Raw genomic sequence first — 24,062 nt, 5'->3', positions numbered from 1 at the left:
GGCATTTGTTTAACAACATACATTTTCTTCCAGGGAACTTCTTTTGCAAACTTCCTGAAACAAACCTTCATGTCTTACTCAAGGGTTGTCTCCTAGACTTTGTGTATTTTTGTGTGTCCCAAAAGCTGTTCAGTTTATTTCTTTAAATTTTTGTTTATCCAGAATGTTAAGTCTTGAAGACCTCAACATCTACTTGTCATACCAGAGAAACTGTAGGTGCCATCTCAGGTTTAAAAGACGTCTTCAGTGACTCTATACGTTCCATGCAGATTCCTTCATATTTATGAGAATGAAGCTGCTTAGCATTTCTGGATATTTATTCTGTGAAAACCAGTTTGGGTGTGTTTCCAGATGAACTGATAGGCAGGTTCTCCATCAGATAATGATTACATGTGCCACAAAGGTTCAGATTTATCAACTGCTTTATCAGTTTTTATGAATCACAAAGCTGAAGACTAAGTTCATTTCTTTACTCTTATCTTAATTCTATCCAGTCAAGTGACTTACTGAAGGAGAGGGAATTAGAAGGGAATTTGCTTCAAGACTGTAGGTGGTGATCAGGTTACAAATGGTTCCTTATGTCTAGACAAGGAAGTGACAGGAAATAACAGAGAGAAGATGTTTTTGTATCCTCAAAGGGTTATCATCGAGGAACACAGCTAGCAGTGCTGTGAAAACCAATCTGCATTTGGACAGACGGCTTAATGCATGCAAAGCTACTAATTTATTTCTAGCTCCAAGGAGATTTAGAGTCTTTGCATTGTTGGCAGTAGCACACAATGTAGTTGTTATCCTGAGTAATCTTCAGTCTAGCTGTACTGGCTGGTAGCTAGGAAGGACTGGAGTGTGCACTGAATTAGCTGAACCAGACAGCTTCTCCTGAAAGTTGCTCTGGGACTCTTCCAACTTTTTGGTATTTTACAAGAACACTCACAGGTTTTTTTGTAATTAATAAAGTCACTTAGTCACAAAGTAAGTAGGTGAGTATGAAAAGTAGATGACAGAATTAATGTTCTTCAGCTGGCAACATTATGTGGTTATTGGGGGCTCTCTGTAACAGATTTACTTTTGTCTGTTTTCTGCCTCTTTCTTCCACAAAAGCAGTTTTGTAGATCTATGATTTTAAAATACTTTTTAAAAAAATGACCTGTGTATACCAAGACATTTGTTTGCATTCCTGTTATTCAGTTTGGCAATGTTTGTGGACAGCAGCTATTTACCCTTTGGAATTTGGGCCATTAACATACCATTGGTGTAAAACTAGCTTGATTCACCAAAAACTCTTCTGAAAAGGGATATGGCATATCGTTCTGCAATTAATTTATTCAGTCAACCTAATGGTTAAGCTTGGATCAGCTTTGAAGGGTAATTTTCATTGCTGGGGAACATTCTTGGCTATGAATGAATGCATGAATAATCTTTCTTTGAACCTTAAGATGCACAATAGACGCAATAACTCTTGAGTTGAACTTTACAAGTAGAATGGACTGATTTATGAGCAGCTGTTGAAAGTGCATCTAGTCAAATTATTTTTTAATCTTTGAAGCAGGAACATGTAGTATATTAATTACTGTAAACTGTTGCCATGGTGGACATAGGAAAATTATGCAAGTCTTTACTAAGAGATTTTAATGTATAGATTAAAACAGAAAGTAGTAAATTTGACAAGATACATTGCCATAAACTGAGAATCACTTGTCAGGGCTCCAGCAGACAAGTATCTGGAGGTGTTACCATCAGTAACTGCTCGGCCTGTTGATCTGTGTAGGTTACCTCTCATTTAGGAGATGTGCAGGGATTGTGTATGTTTCCCAGCGCCAGCAAGTTTACAGACCTGCCTAAGTGCCAGTTTCATTTTATGTTAAAGCTGTGATTGGAAGTGACCAAGGATCTGGCAAGAAGTTGTTCTTAGATGTAGATGTAGGTAGATGTAGAAGAGGGGCAGGCATCACCCACTACCTACATGGAGATTGTGTTGTGTTTATCTGCTGGGGGGCTCAGTTCGCTTCTAGGATCGAGAGATGTCTGTTTTGTGATCACCAGTAGTGCTTGATGTAGCACCTTCTTAATGCTGGAGGAGAGAACTGTTCTTTATTTCTGAGTTTCATTGTCTACCATGTGCTGTGCTAGGACATATGTTGGTCATCATGAGACATTGTGAATAACTGAAGTTGTATAATGAAATTTGTATTTTAAGGAGTTCTTCTCAGAATTAGTTGCAGAAGAAGCAATTTTATTTTATTTTCTGATAGTTAACAGACCAAGCAGATGGGAGAGCAGATCTGGAGTAATTTCTATGGCTAGCTGCCAGGATTCTGCAAATTTTGATTTGTGTGGATATATAACAGTTTTGTTTTTCCCTTTTTGAAAATGTAAGCCTGTAAGTCTTTGGGAAATTAGTCGCTGGTTTCCTTTTAAACGCGCACTTACAAAGCAAATGTTGTAGCAATGTGCCAAGCAGACCCTGTGTTGTGTCAAGTAGGAAGTGTAGCATCAGCAAACACCATCGGCTGTGAAAGGCTTAAATGGGTGGCGGAACAAACTGTAACCACGGAGTAGTTGTAGAGCACGTTCGTTTTATTCGACCGACCGGGTGCAGGGGGGAGCACTCCTTCCTAGCCTGCGCTCCAAAAGTAGATAAACATCTCCATTTATAGAGGGAACACATGCATATTCATGTACAAGGAGTGGTTATTACAATTAATTCTAGAAATTCATTACAGTATTCCATGCCTATTCTATGCCCCAAACTCCACCCCTAACTAATGACCCCATATTGTTCCCATTGTTCGTGCTCAACTACTTTACAATTCTAACAGTGTAACAGGTTAGCCCTTTATTCAAAAGCACTCCTTAAAGTGTCATTCCTTCAGAGCTCTTCAGGGAAAACGTTAAAAGAAAAAAGAAAAAAAAAAAAATTGAACTGCAATTCATTACAGTTTGCTACGGAACATGATTCATAATTCTGCCCACGTGAAATTTTGTATGCCATTTGACCTTGCCCTGTTTTGAATTTGAAATTAATGAGGCATTCAAACTTGCAAAATCTGCATTAACAGCAATGTGTGATTTAATAAAATGTTGGAAATTGGAAATTTGACGTTCACAGGGGGAAGGATGAAAAACAGAACTTGTATTTCACTTTTAGTCTCCCCACTTTTCCTACTTATGCTCCTTCACACTAGAACGATCTGAAAGAAAAGAGTCACTTGCGCATTTAATAACCAACGTATTGTTGATGACATCGCCCTAATTACACACCAAGAGAGCTACATTTAACAGTAAAAAATGTTAGGGATTTAAGTTTGTGAATGGCAGCCAGGGTTATAGTTCTTTTTTTTTTTTTTTTTCTTTTTAGTATCCTTTTCCCTTGGAAATCTAAAGAACTCAGATTCTCGCTATTCAGCATTTGAATCTTGGAGATCAAAAGGCCTTTTCTTCAAAGAGTTTCACGTTGTTATTTAAATGGTAATTGGTTCTGTCCATAGTGTGACTGTGAGCATTTTAACCTTAGCAGGTTTTCATTATTTTCAATTCCCTGCTTCTAATGGTGGGGGTGATTTGGAGAATGACAAAGATTAACTGCAAATTTGGAAGCTAGTTATGAACGGCAAGAGCTGGTAACTTTCGGGAAGACACGTATGCTGTTGGAGAACACATGTCTTACAACAATTTATTTTGCTGCTGTAACAGTCACTGTCTTCTTTACTGGTGACTTTTAAGTCTGGAGTAGCTCCTCACTGACAAAGGAATGTTTCTGCATAGCATAGACTGTGGAGGCATAAACTACAACATTTGTTACTTGCCTGAATACTTTTGTTTCAATACCATAATCTTTGGAGATGAAGTCTTGGCCACAAAGCTCTGATCTCCAGGCAAATAGTATTTGAAGAGCAGTAATAGTAATATGTGGTGAATCTGAGCTCTGCAAGATTTTCTAGGTAGAAAATGTTGTGGCCTTGTGATGTGTTTACAAGACAGTCATTTTGCTGTAATTTCTATTCACTTCTTGCTTATAGGGATTTTGGTCCTCTCTCTGGATAAGTGCATTACCTTTAGCTGTCCGTGTGATGAAGAATCATGAAAACTGCTGTCCTTGTTGCTTGGAAAATGCTCAGATACTTTCTCCAACAGGTGTATTGCAATCCCACAGCCACTGTACTTAGCAAACAGGACCTGGTAATCTCTGAAAAATCTCTGAGAAAGCTAAGACATGACTGTATGTCTTGTGTTTGGTGAGTTGGTTCTCATTCAGCTGTAAAACAAAGAAAACAAAAGATCCTTAGATATAGTTACCTCTAAAATGGCTGGGCAGTACTCAGGGTTAAGAGGTCTTCATGCTAAATATTAAACAAGAACCTACAAGCCTGGATGAGAGAAACAAACAGATGAATGGTGTAAAATGCAACTGTTCTGTTTGTGTAAGGGAGGAGAAACCCCTGAGCAATCTGCTCAGAGGCCTTTGTGCTGGTGATGCAGCACCATCAACTGCATCGAGGCCCTCTGTGTTTCCCAATATTGTTAGGGATGTCTTCCCATTCACATGTTCATCTTCCACCAGCACTAGACCACCCAACATCATCTAACTTGCTGCCTTTTTCCCTTCAGCCTTTTCCTCCCCTCTGCCAGACATGTGGTGCATGTGCATTCATGTTTTTGCTTTCTGTTCATGGAGGTATCCAGCTGGGAAAATAAGTCTGTACAACACTCTGCCTTCAACTGGCATTTCTTATAAATTGCAACAGGAATACCACTGTTGGAGGCTTAATAACAGGTAGAAAACAGCTCTACTTATCAAGTCTCATCAGGACACAGAAACTATTAACATATATCCATACAGAAAGGGTTGGAGTAGAAAGTTCTTATAACTTGGGGTGTTGGTTGATGCATTTAAAATGGATTTGTTGAAAGCTGGTTTTTTTTGGTTTTTTTTTTTTTGTTTGTTTGTTTGTTTTTTTTTTTTTTGGATAAAAGGCTTGACAGAAACGTAGTGATTTCAGCATTCTTTCCTTTTTTTTTTTTTTTTTTTTTTTTTTTTTTTTGGATAAAAGGCTTGACAGAAACGTAGTGATTTCAGCATTCTTTCCTTTTTTTTTTTTTTTTTTTTTTTTTTTTTTCCCCCTGAATTGTTGTTTTAGAACAACCTCACAACCTCACAAGAAGGTACTGTTCTAAGTAGTGAAGGGGAAAAAAAAGAAAAAAGGGCAATGCAACAGTTTTTTTCATTGATCTTTAAAATAACCCTCATCTCTGGGCTGATTCCTTTAAAACTTTCTAAAAAATATGTAAGAGTTAATTGTTGCTGTAGTACAAGGTGTTTAGGACAGAAATTTCAGGTCAGCTGCTGTGCATTTTTGTATGAAACACAGGTTTGGTAGAAATAGAGTAGTTAATAGCATTATGTTGCTAACCACAAATTTGTTTCTATTTTGCCCATAGCTCTGTTGAGACACAGGTCTTGTCCAAGGAACCCTAGGATGGTTTTGGTTAGAAAACATGTCACAATAGTGAAATGTTCAATGTGATGAATAAATTCATTGAACTGAGGTTTTTTGTTATAGTTTAAACTGGGAGGGCTGGGATGGGAATACTGAGCCAGGTAGGATCGGAGATACATGGTATCACAGGTTGCTCTATCCTTCGTGAGAATGGCAGAAAGGACAGGAAACAGTGAACTTAAATTGTGGCAAGGGACTCAGGTCAGATATTAGAGAAGCATTTCTAACAGGAAGGATAATGAGGCATTGGGGTAATCTGTCTGGTGACTTAAGGAGACTGCCAATTAGAAGTCTGCACAGACACCTCTCAGAATAAAGGATTCTGATCAAGAACCAGCAAGGCAGGTGAACTGGACAACTTCTTGAGATCCCCTCAGCTCTCCAAATCAAGGGCTCATGAGAACCAAATACGGAACAGAGAACAACTCTGTTTTGGACAGCCTAGTGATGAAGAAACCAACTGCTGAATCTATACATTTGAAAGGGGGGGAAAAAAAGGCAGCATGAGTGTTCTTGACTGGGAATTTACCTTTGTGCTTGGCTTAATCTTGTGCCTTTAGTACCAATATCAATACCAGTGCCAAGCTTGTATCTCATAATTTGGAAAGGCACTTCTCCAGTGATCTTTGCTTTTTTGTACCAATCTTTTAAAGTTATCTTAGGAATTACGAGGCAAAGACGTGTTCCAGACATAATGCAGCATATTGAGATCCAAGAATACCATTGATTCTGAGTGAAGTGCATAAATAACACTAATTTTCCTTCCGTGATAGCAGCTGTTGGTTTCGCTTTGTAAAGTCATAAAGTTGCACTATTCTTCTCCTTTAGTTTTTCAAATTTTTAATGGCATATTTTTCCAGCACTAAATATGTATTAGCATTTATTTTTCCTTTAAGGGGTACTGGTTTCACCTCTTCAAGTTTTACTTGGAGATGAGATAAAATTATTTTCTGATTCTGAAAATATGGCTTAGTATATTTTATGTACAGTGTCTGCAAAAGAATTGACAGCCAACCATAGAGATATACTTTTCACTCTTAATCTTCCCACTTTCCTCATTCTTTCCATTATTTACTAGGACCTATTAGTGTTTACATTTTTCCTGGTTCTGTGGTGTTTTCCCCATGAATGTGTTTCTGTGGCAGTGTAATAGCAAAATAGCAAGCTTTACCAAACAATGTTCCCTTTTGTTCATCATTCATTTAATTATTATGATTTTCAGTACGATTTTATGCTAGTCTGTGTATGATTAAAGAAAATACGTTTTCAGTACAGAAGTTTCTCTAAGGAAACAGTTGTTCAGTGTGCTATTCTTTGAGATTGCTTCAATGTGTGATTCCAATATGCCTTATTAGAATGAAAAAAAAGGTCTGTATTAATAGTCTTTGTAAGTTCAGTGGTTCAGTCACCAAGTAGTTTTATAAAAAAGGGGGAAGGGAGGAGGAATGACATTTTCACAGCAGCGAAGCATAACATGATATGACTTTGCAGAACTGAAGGTTAGTCAGAATGGTCTACCTGGCAACAGGGAGCCATTGCTCAAAAGCTTTTTTCAGCGTCCTTTCGATTTTCTGACCCTTGTCCACAGAAATGAAAGGATAAAAGTGGCAGTTTTCTGCCAGCCTACCAATCCAGTCAGCTGAGAAGAGACCGCAAAAAGCTGAGCTTTTGGGTTTCCTTGAAGCAGTTCTTCTGTATGCTCAAGCCCTTGGAATCTGATTCAGTTCACCAAGCAGCCTTTTATCTGGCTGTTCCCAAAGGGCTTCCTACTAAAAGAGTCTGTTTCTGCTTGTGCGTATGGTACATTTGATGCTGCAAAGAAAAAGGAAGTGTCTTGGAAGATGCTAACTGTATCTGGGCTGTTTGCCATATGATGAAGGGAAAAAGACATTCAGTATATTCTCTACAAATGTTTTTCATGGATGTTCATTAAAAATCTTGACTGCGCTATTTACTGAGTAGTGTCATGTCTTTTTTAGGTGGTGAGAAGAATATATCACTTCCTCTTACTAAATCTGAAGTCCTTCATCTCCACTGTTGTTTTTTTTTTTTTTTTTACAAAAGCAAGTGTCTCTCATCTGTGGTATTTCCATAGGTCATTCTAACATTTCTTATTCAAAATTCTGGCTTTTCAGATAGAACAGGAAATGTCTTTCAGGAGAAAACACCGCTTTAGCCATGGACAAAAGTTAAGTTCCCAGGAGACGCAGGACCTCTGTGTACTCATGTACCCTTAGCAGTTACCATAAATAGATAGACTTACTTTAATCTTTAGTACTCTCATCCAACTGTCAGAAGGGGGACCACAAGGAAAAAACCTTGTTTCCATAAACCAAGTAACTAGGTTAATGAAATACCCAAAGGATCGTTTGTAGAACCTTTGAGCACTGTGAAACTGTGAGCAAATGATGCCGTGCCTCGACTGCCTCCTAGGTGAGAAGAGGGGCTTCTGCTGAAGTGATGATAAAGGCAGCCAACTGTCATTCCTATCACACCTTCCTGAAGTGTTATAAACTCCTCATTGTGGCATCTGTTGTTTCTGCATTTGCTTGTCTGTGGTTCAGAAATGTGGTCCATTAACAGGAGCCAAGGGGTGGAGGCTTATGGAGGTCTGGCCTTTCCCCAGTAGCAATCTTCCTGTCGGTGGTGTTGTCCTCTGCTCCTCATGAAATCCTAATTGTGTGTGTTTCTACTCCATTATTCCTGCTAAGTTTCCTTAATCTCCTTAAGGACGAATGTTGCGCAGAGAGTATTGTGGGAGACAGTATTCCTTTTGCTAATTTCTTCCTGTTTTCAGGTGGTCACCTGCAGGTGATTTGGTGTTCTGAAACACAAAGAGTTTGTAAGTCAGACAGGTGGGTTTAAAGGCTGTTGTAGCCATACAAGCAGTGCAGAAGATAAAGAGCAAGGGAGAACTCCTTCTGTACAATTGTCTCCCAGCTTGTAGGAGAGTGAATATTTACCCTGGTGAACCCTCACAATTTCCAGTGCTTTAATCTCGTATGTTAGCGAAATGGAACTGCATTCACATGCAGGGACCAACAGAACCAGATTGTGTATGTTTGATACATTGTGCTGCTACTCGGTGAGGGGAGAAGCCCACCTGAGGGATGTAGTTTTTCCATGCAGTATAATGATAGCATCATTTCACCTGCTTCCTTCCTGACAGAAGCCATTAGCTCTGGTGGATTAGTGGCTGTCTGAGTGGAAGTTGTTCTGACAAAGATGATCACCTAAGGAGTGAGCTGTAGTTTTCCATTAGGAGGGAGGTCAGGAAATTTATGCATCAGAAGATTTGAAAAGAGAGAACAAAACATTCCCAGAAGCCTTGCTTTTGTGTTCTGTCAAAAGCAGCTTTCTTCATGTGGTCAGAGGGAATGCAAGTGGCGATGAAATGTGTAGTGAAGAGTTATACTTAATCTGACTAAATATTAGGCATAAAATATCAGCCTTTTGCTTTTGCAAGCACATATTTTTAAGTGGTACCATTTTTTTGCCTTTTGATCTTGCTCAGGGGTTGAAGAATTTAAATCAACTGACATTTTCAGTATTGTAAATAGGTGGCATTAAGGACTATGCTTGTTTGTTCTGGTGACGGTTACCCTAGCTTAGACATGGCATTTATTTTTCTGTGAGTTAGACTATGTTATTAAGCATAATTCATAGCACAGTGGCAATGAAATTCACCAATATTGTCATTGAAGAGACTGGAAATTAAGTTGTTCAATGCCAAATACTAAAAAGAATTTAAAGGTAAGAGTTAGAATTATTTTCCAGGTCCTCTGTAAGGTGCCCTTCCTGGTGCGAGTTTGTGAAGAGTCTAAGAGAAGAGCAGAATTTTCCTCATTAATTCATGTGATGAGGAAGTGAAGCAAATCTCACAGCTTGTACAACAAAGTTTTTATTGCTTCATAAATTTTATTGAGAAAGAAATTAGCTGGTTTCCTCTGTGTTTTAAAGAGAGTCAATTTGTGTTTATTGACATAGGGGAAGCTCATCTGTGTTTAAAAATAGATTTGTTTTACATTAGAAAAGGCTACACTTGCAGATATTTGTAATGCTGTCATCTTAACTTAGCAAATCATGGCTCAAGATTCCATGGTTTCTTAATTTAACAACAACTGTTTTTCTAGCTGATTGGTTTTGTGATAAGTATGAAATACCAAGAAAGAGGTAAAAAATGTTAAGAGAGCCACTGTGAAGAGCAGATGTGCCTAAGCCAAGAAATGTTTTTGTTCATTTCCAAGAAGTTCTCAGCACTGCCTCTGGATGAAGGCTGCTGCCATATTTATGGAAGCACTTCAGCAGTACTTTCCTGCTTGTATAAAAATGAATGTTGGCTTGGTATGTTACATAGCGACAAATATATTCAAGAATTCATTTCATTTAAGCTGTATCATTCAGTAAAAGTTCTAAAACATTTTAAAACACACAAAACATACACAGCTCTATTTCAGTATTTTAATATAGACGGGTCTTTATTTGAAATGAAAGCTTAGTGAGTCTGAAAAATGAAAATGTCTAAGCAGAGCCTCAAAATGTCACCCACTGTTTTCTCTGTATTTGCAACAATGAGTGTACAAGCTGGGATTTATGTCCCGAGCAATAAGTTAAATACCCCAAACCTCCTTGGAATCAATTTCTCACGATCACGTGTGCAGATTGTAAACCACGGCTTTTACTCTGTGAATAAAGTTTATGTTTCCTTATGCAGAGAAGGCTGTCATCCCATGCTTCCCACTTTCATTGTCTGTTTCCCTACAGCACACAGAAGCCCAGCACGCCTGCGCACACAAATGCACATTCTGAAGGAACAGCTTTATGCTCTGTCAGTTTTGTTTTATAAAAGCTCTGTTTTCTTTATTGCCTTTATCTGTTACATCTGTAAAATGTATTTAAGCAATGACAAATTTCTCTTTTGAGCCTGGAGATTTGTTGGAAATGACTGCTCATTAAATTGTAAGGAACTGTGGGTGAGGCTAACTGTCTGAAGCTGCTGTGAGTAGGTGGCTTATAGGCTGTTCTTGGTGAATATACATCATCAGAGAGACAAATGTGCTTCATCAGCCTCTTGTTTTGTTCTGCTAAAATGGATAAAATGAGTGTTGATTTTGGAAAGCTCAACGAAATCACTGTCATTTTTCTAAATCAGATATCATTCATCCTACAGAGCATCCATGAAAAACAATTTAGGTTAAATATAGCAGCATTGCTTCTCAGTTTTGTGAGCTGACAATGATAGCATTACATCTATTTCCCTTTAAAAAAAAAAAGGGGGAGCTGTTCAGAGCAGTCCCTATGAGTGATAGCTAATTGACAGCAGTGTCAGCATGAATCCCTTTTCTTACCTACACTGCAAGTACAGTTCAAGGTGCTGGAGTATTTTATCATTTCACACTTCTTGTTTTTGTCAGCAACATCTTATGTCCCTATACAGACCAGAAATGTGATGCTGCATGCATTGCTATTATTTATAAGGAAGGAAATAAGAGAATATTCATATAGGTAAAAAGTCAATTTATTAATATTGTGACTAATCAATAGTATTTATGTAAATAAATTGAAAGGCTGGGTATATTTTATTTTTTATTGTAGTACCTTAGCACTGCTGGTGTTTCTGTGTGCTTTTCTTACTGCTCTATCTATTCAGGTATCCACCCAGATAACTGTGAAACTTAATCTTCATGAGAATCTGAAAACACTCTATTTGATGGACTACAAATTATTAGCAGTTCTCATTCTTCAGGATGTATATATGCTTTCAGCTGAAATCCAGGGAGCGAGGGGAATCCTTCACTTAAAACAAGCCTTTAGTCTGCACTTGATCTCCTCAGGTTTTGTATGAAAAGCCATGCTAGACTGAATGACAGCTGAAAGAACAAGCTGCTGTATCAGGGGATTTAGCAGAAGGAAGCTGCTGTTCTTTCAACCAGCACCTTGACAGAAAGCTCACTGAATATCCTTCCAGCTCCGTCCAATTGTGAAGTCATTGCCTGAGAAAACATGTAGATGAAAGTATAACTTGGAGTGCCTCTCACTACCTTAACAGTGATAATCAGATTTAAAGAAGTAAACAAATATTCACATATGACTGCCAAATGATGTGCTGTAATTAAAAATGAGATCAGCCTTTCCAAAGGGCTGAATTTTTTATGACAGAATCACATAAAGCTATAGGTTAGTTTAAAAGAAGAGCTGCTCTCTTCCTTCTACTTATTCAATACCCAGGGAAGTTGATTTCAGAGTCAGTGCAATATCACTTCTATCAAAACAATTCTTTAAAAACTGTTTTATTCTCCCTTTCCTTTTTTTCATTCCAATTTTAACTTTGATAAATATTTAAAAAGACAGAGAAGTCAGCTGCCTGTAAAATCCAGCAACGTTGAAGTTCTTACCCAAAGAAGGGGATTCTGCACATTTGGTAACAATACGTAATGACAGTGTAAGTGGTGTGTTGGTGTCAGCAAGGTTTATGCATGCAACAGAAGTGATAAGCAGTTGTTTAGAAATAATTGTAGTAATTAAGGCAAAAGTCAGATATGCAGAAGTTCAATTTAAATGACCTCAGGAAAATGCAGGGGAGAAATAATGACAGGGAGTCAATTCTGAAAGTGTTCTTCCATTTTGAGCATGTTAATAATCTTGAAACTCTACAGAACGGGTAAGGAAAAACACCCTGTTTGTCCACTGCTAGCATATCGTGGTTCCACAGAGGATATTTTAAATCAGATTTGTTTTAGTCACTAGTTTTCTAATACCCTTGTAACACTATGGAACATACCAATGTTGGTGTGACAGCTCCATGAGTCCAGAAGGCTGCAGTCAATGCTGTGCATAAAATTGTTTAGGGAGATCGTTTTTAGTGTGTAAAGATGATGAGACCATCTGTTTCAATGCTAGTTATACCTTCCTTTCGTACAAGACTGTGTCTAAGGGCTGATCTATGTTCCTGACGAGTATTAGCAATTAAGAATGTGTTACTCTGAGGGAAAAGGTTCCTGGGCCATTGTTGCACAGCTCAGTCAATAAACTGAGCTGCTCAGAATAGCCTTTCTTCCTTTTTGAAGCCTTCGACTTGCGCTAACTTTATCAGAGAGGGAAAAAAAAACAACACCAAAATGTGGACAATAGGAGCTGTGGAGTTTGACTTGGGCCAACTGCAAGGAGGCTGTAAAAGCCACCAGGGAGCTTGATGGATTGGCTCTCATGCTGCAGTCCTCAGCACAAAGCAGTAATGGCCCTACCCCTTGTGAGGGGCTGGATGTGACACCTGGGGGTCACAGTTTATCAGCCTAAGGGACTGACGTTTCAGATGAGGCCAGAGTGCTGTCCGTAATTCATACAGAAATTTGTGTGTAGATGCAAGAGCAAAGCAAGCTTTTCTTGGTACCACTTGTCTTGACCATAGAAGGAATTAAGTCATGTCTGACCTTACAGCCTCTTTTTTGCTTTTACTGTCATAGAAGAATATTATAATGATATTGAAATATGTGTTTTTGTTGTGTTAATTGTACTTGCATGAAGGAAGGCATTGCCTTTGAAGACCATTTGGGGGATATTTCATTGCCAAAAGAAACATAGAGATTTTAACAGATAAGATTAAAATTCCTAGAACACTTAAAATTCTACCTACATTTTATACAACGTTGGTTTGTCCTCAGTGTCGGAATAGTTTTGTTTCTAAATGTGAGAAAGGTCGAAGGTGGATCAGCTCTAGTGCATGACAAAGCCAAATGAAGCTATAGGCAGCAGGTAAGGGAAAACGTACATAGCTCTTATTAGTGAGGGGAGAAATAGGAACTTGCTACACAAAGGACACCAGAAGGAAAATTATCCAAGCTGTGACAAAAGAGAAGTCTAGCAGAAAGTGTCCTGATCACTAATGGGAAATCTGTTAGCTGCTAACTCCTCTTGGCATTGCATCAGTATTGATGAGTAGCTGGGAGAGGCTAACTGGTTAACTAGGCATTTTACTAGTTTACTAGTTTAGGAGGTAATTTGAAGCAGGGAAAACAAAATCACAGTGAGCTGTTCTGCAGAGCTGTGACACCTACTGAAGCCAGTCAGTTGATAAGTAGCTAACTTTTGTTCCGTCCCAGCAAAATGACTACTTCGCTTCACTAGATGCTAACAAAAGTCCTTTTAAGTTTCTTCTGCTCAAGGAGAACACCATTAGTCATAGTTAATTAAGCTTGTTTACAGAAAAAGACTGGTGTCTTATGTGTGTTACTGAAAAACTTGCAACTGTTCTGGCCTTCTGTTTCCCTTGTAAAATAATTCTGTAATAGAAAAGGCATCACTGCCTGATGTTTTTGAGAAAAAATAACCCACAGGCTGTGGGATCAGAGCTGTAAAAATTGTTGCAGTTAGCCACCTTAATTTTTTAGATCCTTTTTGAAGCTTGAAAATGTATAATTTTTGTTATGTGGTTTTGAAATCTAAAAGATGGAGTTTCAAGCATGGTTTTGTTTTCCATCTGCTAACTATAGCAAACAACGGTCCTTAAAATAATGGTACTCCAAATTCTAAACAGAAGAAATTGTGTAAGAATTGCATACAAGATGAGTGTCAGACCTTTAAGGGTTTTTGTCTACTTTTCCTAGACAGAAAAGTGGAATGGTGGGCCCCACTGTAACTCAGTTAATTGATTCCCTTTAGGTGCATGGGTGGGAAAAGAAAAAAGGGTAATCTCATTTACATTTGCAGGATCCTTGACTATACACTGATTTCAGATGTATGTATTTTACTGTGAAATGTCATGGTGGAGTGTCAGAGTCTTAATAGGGTTTGCCTCCTCAAACATAAAGCACATCCTTGCAAACCCTGCTAAATGAAGAAAAGATGAGGTGCTTTTTCCCATGTTAACTCTTAGGAGAACTTGAGGAAATCTTAAACGTTCTTTCCTCCCGTTTGTCTTGGAAGTGTTTGTGTCATGTGTTTACCCTCCTCCTAAGGTTTGGGAAAGGAGGACAGTGAAGCCTTCGTGCAGTAAGTGAAACTTAACACAGGCAGATATACACACTAGCATACATGTGTATGTAAAGTGCAGCTCAGTAGATTTCAGTATTTTCAGCCAGCAGTTTAAAATTGATATTTTAAATTCCAGTGAGTGGAATAATAGAGAAGTTATCATGTCTAGGAACTGCAGTTGGCCTTTGTAAAGAATGGCTTGTTAGGAGGTTTTGTAATTTACTGAGGCCACAGCTGGCTGCCAGCAGAGCTACAGGAATGTGTTCTCTCTAAAGCCTGGTAGCTGGAGATGAAAAGGATCCAAAGCTGTCACAAAAGCAAATAAATGCTTTGACTTTAAATGAAGCATCATAATTTATAAGAGGCTCTGCTTCTCAATCCCAGTGAGGTATATGGATCAGCCACAGCTCTTTGAGGTTGAGCAGAATTGTCTGCCTGGCTCTGCTGCAATTCTGGTATCTGCAGTCTACAGATTTGGAAGCATTTTCACGGTTTGGACTTGGAATTGTTTCTTTATTCATGCTGTTTCTTTCCCACAAATTCTCTCTCTTTCCTTTCCCACTTCTTAATGTTTCATTAGCTGCTCTACTGTTTGATAAATAATTGTACCACTGTTTGCACCTGGCAGGTCTTTATCGTGATGCACAGCACTGTGGGACTAATCACCAAGACACTTGGAGGTTTATGGGTGCCTTTTGTCATCAGTGATTTGTTTGGTTTTTACCATCTGAGTGAATTGTTCTTGCAGTCTTGTTCTTCAACTAAAAGCTAGGGGACAGGCTTTATTGAGATGTCTTGGTACTCTGCTTATGAAGAAAAAACACATTTAGGTTTTTCTTTGGTTTGGTTTGGTTTTAAAAGATGCACACACATGCACACCCGCATTAATGTATACCAGCTTCCTTACTTCTGCAGCTGCTTCTCAACAGTCTGCTGATTAAAACAGCAGGCAGTGGTCTGATGTCAGAAATGAAGGATAGGAAGGAGGCAGATGATCATTAGAGGAACTTCTGAATACTTGTCAGAGTGAGAAAAAATGGTTTTGTTTTCCCTTTATGGTCTTCCTTCTCCTATTAAACAAGAGTTTTGCCCTCTGCTCCAGTCCTGTTTTGCTTTGCAATTTACTTGCTTTTAAGAGTGAAAGAGTTTAGGAGAGAAATAACTAGATGAAGAGATCCTGTAATTAACATCAGGTGCAGGAAGCGAGTAGGACAGATGAGTTCAAAAGCCCTGTGTTCTGTTGCTTATCTGGTATGACATGTAGTCTAGCAATACAAGCAAAGGCAGTGAATTGTGCGTGGTGTTTTATTTTTATTTCTTTTCCTTTACTGGAAGGCAGAAGTCTGTCTGTGTGTTCTACAGCACAGCAATACAGAAACAGAAATAACTCTCCTTGAGAAGGGAATGGGAAATTCAGGGGATTACAGAACAGCATTTCCTGTTTCTAAATTTAACTGTGACATGTTTTAATCAGGGTATATGAATCACAGTTATGATTATGGGAGTAAAAGAGGAAAAAGATGTGGTTTTCCTTAGAACACACAGATGTCAAACGATTTTCAATGTAGATTTTTACAGTCAGCTGAAATAGAGTAAGACTGCAATTTTATTTTGAAGCATCAGTGGAACAGAGAAGTCGTTCAATTATGCTGGCCAAAGAAAAGGTATAAAAACAAATCCTCAGTTATCATCTGGAGATGAGAAACCTCTGGTTAGTTTATAGTAACAGTACTTGTGGTTTTTCCTATAAACACTATACATATGTAATCTCACATTGAAGAGGTGTGACAGCAATTTATCCACAAGTTTTTTCCTAAACCTGCCAAAATCTGATCGCTTTGATATAAGTCTTAGAGGAGAAAATTCTGCTAATTGCTGTGGCTTCATAGTTTTCAAAGTCACCACTTGAAGTAGCTTGTATTATAGTAGAACCGTTAGGTAAACCTACAAGCTATCTGACCCAATCTGATCTAGTTTCTGGGAATATTACACACTTTTCTTTGAGCCTCTTATTGTTCTTTTAGTAAGTGCAAAATTTAGCCTTGTATTTGGTTGGGAACATTTGTTTCCCTTTTAGCTGTCGCCTTGCATTTAAGTCTTGTTTGTCATCTAACTTGTTTGGCAGACTATCTTTGGAAGAAACATGTACTGAAAATAATGTAATGCCGTAATAATTGTTATAACTAATAAGGGATCTTACTGATTAGAAGCTGCCAGTCTCCCAGAGCCTCCATATCTGACCATTTCAGTCATTGTTTTGTCCAGAGGCAATACCATTTCAGATCACCCTCAGCAAGAAGTGCTATTTTATTTTGTACTAAAGCTTGAAGAGAATATTGCTGCCAGCGAGGCACTAAAAACAAAAGAAGCCTGAGCTTCTTTTAGCTGACCAGTCAACTAAATATTGACCAACTGTCTTCATGAGAAAGAAATAGATGACACTGAGTAAGCTAGAGTCTAGTTTTCCAAGAAGCAAAATGATTTTCCCAAATCAATGCAGCTCATCAGATTTCAGAATAAAGGCTGCAGAAGATGTGACAGTGATGGAAGTGGCTGTATGTTCTTTTGTGTTTGAGCATGTGGACTCGTGGGGGAACAGGTTTTTTCATTTATTTCAATGCTTATTCTACGTGCTCTGGCATAAATCTTTACATTAATAAAATGTTATTAGGTGGCATGCAGAGGTACTCGTCTCACTGCTCCAGCTCCATGGCTTCAGGAGATATTCGTCGCTCTGTAGTTGCTGCTTGTTTCTGAATGCAATTGACAGTATGTCGTGAATCCAGGGAATGTATGTTTTGCTTGTATCTCATTAAAGGCATAATGCAGCTTTTTGGAGCTAATGTGGTGTGATTGCAGCTTTAAATAAATTGTGCTAATGACTTCATGATGAAAAGGAAAGGAGAGGGCATGCCACTGAATAAGGTATATGTCCAGCTTTGGTTGACATTACTCAGACCTTACTGGAAGTCTAATGGATGTGAACAGAGTTTGTTATGCTGCTGAAGAGGCTGCTGTAATTTATGTGGCTGGAGCAGCACTGACTTGTGTTAGTGTCCAGCAGGGCAAATTGATCTTAAAGAGCAGGTTTTAGCCTTCCAGACCTTTTAACCTTTAAGCTTACTATGCTTTCATAAAGTAGTAAATTAACACCACAGTTAAGTGTCTCAAAGGTTTATGACTGTGCCAACGGTAATTCATTATGTATATTTTCCTTAATGCTGTTGTATCTTCTCAGCTTTATTGTTATACAGTATTTGTTCACATAAAGTCCAGTGTCCAGGATGACTAATTGCAGATCTGTGCTCCAGATGGTTTAATTACATGATGTGGTTAAAGTGACTTTTCAAACATCCAGCCTAGCAATACAGCAAATGCAAAGTCTTGGATTTCCAGGCCACCTGACAGTCATTACATCCTCAGACTTGCTGATGTTGATGTCTGTTACATGTGCACCTGCTGTAGACGCAGTTAAGTTGTTCTTCCATGCTCGACAGCATGTGATTAAAGTAGTAAATAAATTACATGTCTACAAGATCAGTATTCAATATAGGAGACTTGATTTGATACGCAGAATGTTTACTGTTAATTTTAGGTTACTTTCTTGATAGAAGCAATCAGGAAAAAATAAGCCATTTGCACTGGAAGCCTAATGTAAACATTGTTCTCCATTTTTCATGCCTGAATGAATTGCAGGTGTATATATGGATATGGAATTTATGATGATGAAGTGGATACTTAGAAGCAAATGAGTAAGGCTGCTCATGCTAAACAAATTGCAATAAAAAAGCTTGACGTAATCCTAAGATTATAGATTTTCGTCCTTCTGCTTTTTTTCACTTGAAATAATTCAGTTACTGTCTGAACAGTGAAGTCATGGATTAAAAAATGTGCCAGTTGAAGAATAGAATGTGTTTAATCCTTAGAGGTATACTTGCTGATGATGGTTGTACTCTGGTTTGGCTATCCCCAGCATGTCTGTATTATTTGTACTTAAGAAAGCAGGGGCAAAAGGCAAATGAAATATGGTTTGCCATCAGATTTGTGGGTTCAGTGATCAGAAAGATGTGAGGAACCGGTTTAGCTATAGTCAGCTGATGATGTCGTGCCTTCTCAGTCTTAAGAACTGCATCTCAAGCTTGGAGACGTGCTGTGTGACAGGACTATTGCTGCAAGAGTGTTATAATGAACTTCAAGAAAAGTAATCCTACAAAAATAATTACAAAACACAATGTACTTTGGCAGATCTTCCCTTGACGTCAGCAAAAATTGTATAGAATAATAGTGTAGTATAGAAAGGAGGTAGAACTGTTAGCCAAATGGGAATTTTGACCTAGCCTTCACTTATGTTTAAACAGTAGTTGTTGGTAACTGAAAGGAAAACAAGTGATTCCTAGATTTGGAAGATGGTGTAGGTAATGTTCATCAAATCACTTACAGAAGTGTTTGGAAAGTGTTTGTGCAGATTAGCTTTTGCCAGAATTTTGATGATACTTTTGGCCAAATTCTCTGCAAAGAATCGAGGGAACAGATCCTTTTTAAGAAGGGAAAACGCACGCACTGTCTCTTTCAGATAACTAGTCTTTTGAGTTGTCTGGCAATACAGTCAGCGTGAACTAAAATAGAATTCAGTCTCAGTTGTTATGTTCCAAACAAAAAAAGCAGCCTATGCTGTAAAATATGAAGTCAAGCTTTCCAGCCTGCTTAACTGAGAAATATCTACTTAAATTGGACTTTGAATGCGTTTGTTTTCTAAAGCCCGTATTTAAAACAGTTGTGATCTACATTCAAGATACTAATGTGAGAATTTGATTCCTTACAGCATGATCTCATTTTCGAAGTTTTGAATACAAAGCTTAAAAATCCTTAGCTGACATTTATTGCATTAAATGAAGCCATGAAAGCAATAACTAACTAAGTAAATAAATATTTTTTCTTAGACTAGCTCCCTAAGTCTTTTTTTTCTTTAGATGAAAGGATGTCTACAGGAGTGTATGCTTGTGAGACTTAAGGATATCCTTACGAGCTTGACATGGCTGATAAAAGTGCCATATAAAGGCAGTTAATATGGTCACACTCCTCTTTTGGTGCCTTATGATAACGATTGCTTACTTCAAAATAGCACCTCTGCATTTTTTTATGCTCACTGTGAAAGAATATAACTGTTATCAAATCAAGAGGAAATAATGTGGATATCTTTGTTTTCAAATGTTTGTGACATTATTCATGGTAAATATCCAATGACATTTTGGATGATCATTGGACATGACATCCAATGACAAAGAACAGTGATGTTCTTTGCTGTGCAATCACTGAAAGAATTTAAGGGTAGGGAAGGGAAGCAGCATATATACCCCATCCACAGAACTCATAAGAAATGTTTCCTTTCTGGAAGTGATTTTATTACAAATCACTTTTGTAATATCTGACCTTTTGTTCTGTAATAAAACACAAGAGGAAATTGTCACCATTATTTTATACAGTTTATTATGTTATTATCTATCAGGACTGCTTGTGTGAGGTGGTTTTGTGCTTTTCTAGGCATATATTAGTTTTTCCTAAGCAGTGTTGGCTTTTTTTGCCCAGTCTAGCTACCCATGTTCTGGTTGTTAAGGTGATGAATGAACTGAAAATATCTCAGTACATCCAACATGTATAAAAATACCAATATTCATAATCTGTTTTTGCTTCTGATGTGAAGGGGGAACTTCCATTAGTAGTGGTGGACAAGAGGTGATAATCTGTGTGTACTTTCACTTTATGTTAAGAGTTTTGAATATTGTTCTAACTTGGCTAATAAAGGATTTTGGCAGGAAAGAGATGTACAAGCTTATGGGAATTGAACTGTAAGGCATCTAAGAAATGTGACCCCATTTTCCTCTGTGAGATTGCTTTTGGCAGTCCCTGAGCATTAATTGTTGACCAGTTATTGTGTCTAAACCTTAATAATAATAGGGGAGCACTGGTTAAAATTTTTGACATTTGGGAAAGATTATTTCTTATTTGTAGCTACTTTATTCTAGCATATTTGACACTGAGAAGTGCAAAGTGTATTGCATTGTATTGTATTTCAGAAATATTGTGAGTAGTTGTGTAGTTTGCACATGGAATAACAATAATGAATTAGATCAAGACATCTGTTCTTTTGGGATAAGCTTTGCTTTATTAAATCTAAATCATGTGAATTGTGCTCTGATAATTGTTACAACTGACTTGACAACCTTAGCCTGGTACAAGAAGCATTTGTATGTTATTTATAGATATTTGTCAGTATGTAGGACTCTACCTCAAAAAAACTGAAAAGGAAAAGTAAAATAATAAAAATGATTTTTAAAAGATCGTTGCAGAGTAATAGGCAATGGAGCTGTGAAGGATCTGGAGCACAGGTCCTATGGGGAGTGGCAGAGGGTCCAATTTTTAGGGTCCAATTGATGCTTGGCTGAACATGGGCCAGCAGTGTGCCCAGGTGGCCAAGAAGGCCAATGGCATCCTGGCTTGTATCGGAAATAGTGTTGCCAGCAGGAGCAGATGATTATCCCTCTATACTCAAGAGTGCTGTGTTCAATTTTGGGCCCTTCTCTACAAGGAAGACAGTGAGGACCTGCACTGTGTCCAGAAAAAAGCAATGGTGCTCTGAGGGATCTGGAGCACAAGTCCTATGGGGAGTAGCTGAGGGAGCTGGAATTGTTTATTCTGGAGGAGACTCAAGGAAGACCTTATCGCTCTCTGCAGCTACCTGAAGGGAGGTACCAGAGGGAATGGCTTCAACTTGAAACAGGGGAGATTCGGATTCGATATTAGGAAAAACTTCTCAGGAAGAGTGGTCAGGCATTGGAACAGGCAGACCAGGAAGTCACTGTCTCTGGAGGTGTTCAAGATATGCTTAGATGTTGTATTAAAGCACAGAGGGGAAATCTTGGCGGCAGGTGGATGGTTGGACTAGGTGATCTTGGAAGTCTTTTCTGACCTTGATTCTATGAAATGCATTTCTTGAAGTTAAACTGAAAATACCTTCAATTTGTGTACTGACTGTGAGACATACAAGGAAGTGCTGGCTGAGGTTCTTTTTTTGTGGCTGAGCTCTGTATGAGGACAAGAATTCTGGATCAAAGAAGCTTGTAATAGTACACGCTGACTGAATTCAGCAAAAATAATCCTTTATCTTCAGTGATGCAGTTAACATACAAAGTACACTATTTACCTGTCTCATATCCTTTTTCATTTCTCAGTACTTTGGTCTAACAGACCTGCCAGTAGCATGTTGCTTTCGGGGTCAGTCCTACCTCTCATGTTACTTCTATTCTTTCGATGCATTTCTTTGATAACTTTAGAAGATTAAATGAACTACTTTCACTACCTGTTCTGCAGAGTCCTACCTATGGTTGTGTATTGTGCTGTTCATCAGGTAAAGGAAACTGAATCCCTAACACGGTTACTCTAACACAGCATGGGGATTAATCTTCCCTCGCACTTAGGTACTGGGACATTCACTAAGTCTAACAAACTTAACGAGATGGTAAGTGTAACTGATGGTGAGAGAGGAACTTATTTATGTTTGCTTGTGAGGTATTGACTTTCTTACTCTTGGAGGTCATTTGAATGTCTTTTAAGAATTACTGAAATGTTTATTGATTTCAGGGTTTAATTATTATGCCTACTCCACATCTGCTCCTTCGGTCTCTTTTCTAGTAACAGATAACAGACTGTGTAGTTTCTACTAAAAGTTAGCTCTGTTAATAAATTAATGTATAAAGATAGCACACATTAAGAGAGAAACAAGAATACAAATATTGAGGAAGATGGGGATTTACTTAGTGTGGAAGGAAAGCACTAGGACTGCCAGTGAAGCCACCTTTCCAGGTACGTGGATGGCTTATGGGGGCTGAGTATGGGACTGTTCCAATAGCAAAGCCCGATTTCCACTTTGGGGCTCTGAGGTGTGTTGATACACACAGGTTTCAAGGCACAGAGTAGTGCCAGCCCTGCAGAATGATGACAGACCAAGTGATCCATCTTAGCACTGAGGCAGCATTGACTCCCTCCTAGAAGCCACAGGAATGGGACAGAATGGTGTGGGATGGCTGCACCATAGCCATGTGGCTGCAGGCATCTCTGTCAGTGACTGGGTCTCCAACACACCAGAGATCACCAAGATGCCACAGCTGGCAGCAATGCAGGCCAGGGGCCACTTCCTCCTGCAGTCCTGGCCCAAGCCATGAGCAGAGAAAGCAGTATGGCCACAGTCCTTCCAGGTCTTCGAGGTGCCTGGATAGCGATCCAGGCCTGAAGAGCCCTTGCATGCAAAATCCTGCAGCCATCCTGTTGTTGGGCTGACTGAAAACCGCATGAGGAATGATTTCTAAATCTGCTGCAGAGAATTTTCAAGGAAATCCCTTCTTCCTTTGTATCTCAACTAACAACACTTCAAACGCTTCCTTGATGTTAAAAGGCCCCTGAAGAAATAAGCTGCTAGCTGCATGTTTACTTTACCGTGGCTCAGCACAGAGGGACAGTTTGTGTGCAAAATTGGAAATCACACTGCTAAGACAAAGCAAGCAGACAGGCTAGAAATGTTTGGCACAATGCCATTATTATATCTGTTATGTAAAAGCTAGAGTTAGAAGAGGGGAAGCGTAAAGGAAAAACAAGTCACAAGGCTGGCAGCTGCAAATTAGTGTCTTAATACCTCTTACAGGTCACAAACGTTTTGCTCTGTGCCTTTCTTTGATAAGTAAAATACATATGCTTTCACTGTATGTTCTAATGAGAAGAGGTGACTCGTGCTTATGTGTGGTTATGAATTAAAGGGGTCATTATGTCAGCTAGTCCACAAACAAGATAAGTTATCTGTTGGAGAGGAGGCTGAAACATTTAAATGACTTTCCCATCCCCCCCGTTTATCTTTTGGTCATTTAAGATAGCCTTACCACACAGGCATTTTAAAGGGATAATTTGAAAATCATCCAAGATTCAATTACCTCTAGGTGGGCGGATGTATTTGCATTTAAAAGGGATTTTAAATGGAGAAGCAATTAAATTACAGTATATATGTATTTAAAAGAGACCTCTTTCTACATATCTTCATTGCTTTTTCTCTCAGTCTCACTAAATGCTTGTGATTTCAAGTCTAGTCCCTTGCTTTTCACAGATGAAAAGGCAAGGCAAATAATAGGTGCTTCTGTCTGTTAAAGAGAGCTTACATGTGTATGTGTACACGTTTGTGTATTTGGATGTATGCAGTTTCAAATAAATAGAAGCGTCATTATCATATCGTTCAAAGCATAGCAGATTCTCCTTGGTCACCTACTGATTTAAACACTGTGACTGGTGCTCAGTTTATGCTGGCTGGCTGCCAAGCAAAAGCAATTATGTGCAATAACAGCAAAATTAAGAGGTGAATGTTGCCGTTTTACAGCAGAACATGGCAAAAACCATTTCCTTCTGTCAGCTCTGTCTTGGTTGCACACAGTCAGGCATGCACACTCTCATACACATATACGTACACACACATATTTGCACGCAGGCTCTTGTTCTTTTTTGTTTGCTCTCTTTCCAGTGGGTTTCACCTCAAGGTCACTGAAACTAGGAAAGAGG

General features: G+C 38.5%; 1 protein-coding gene across 2 annotated transcripts in view; it reads left to right on the top strand.

The window, feature by feature from the left end:
* The window catches only part of ZNF608 (zinc finger protein 608), a gene marked incomplete at both ends in the record, with an annotated part of 87,398 nt that overhangs the window by 54,784 nt on the left and 8,552 nt on the right, over window positions 1-24,062 (top strand). The window lies entirely within an intron of this gene.

Source organism: Tetrao urogallus (assembly GCF_951394365.1).
Source record: "Tetrao urogallus genome assembly, chromosome: Z".
Lineage (NCBI taxonomy): Eukaryota > Metazoa > Chordata > Aves > Galliformes > Phasianidae > Tetrao > Tetrao urogallus.
This window is presented reverse-complemented; position numbering and strand designations above follow the sequence as displayed.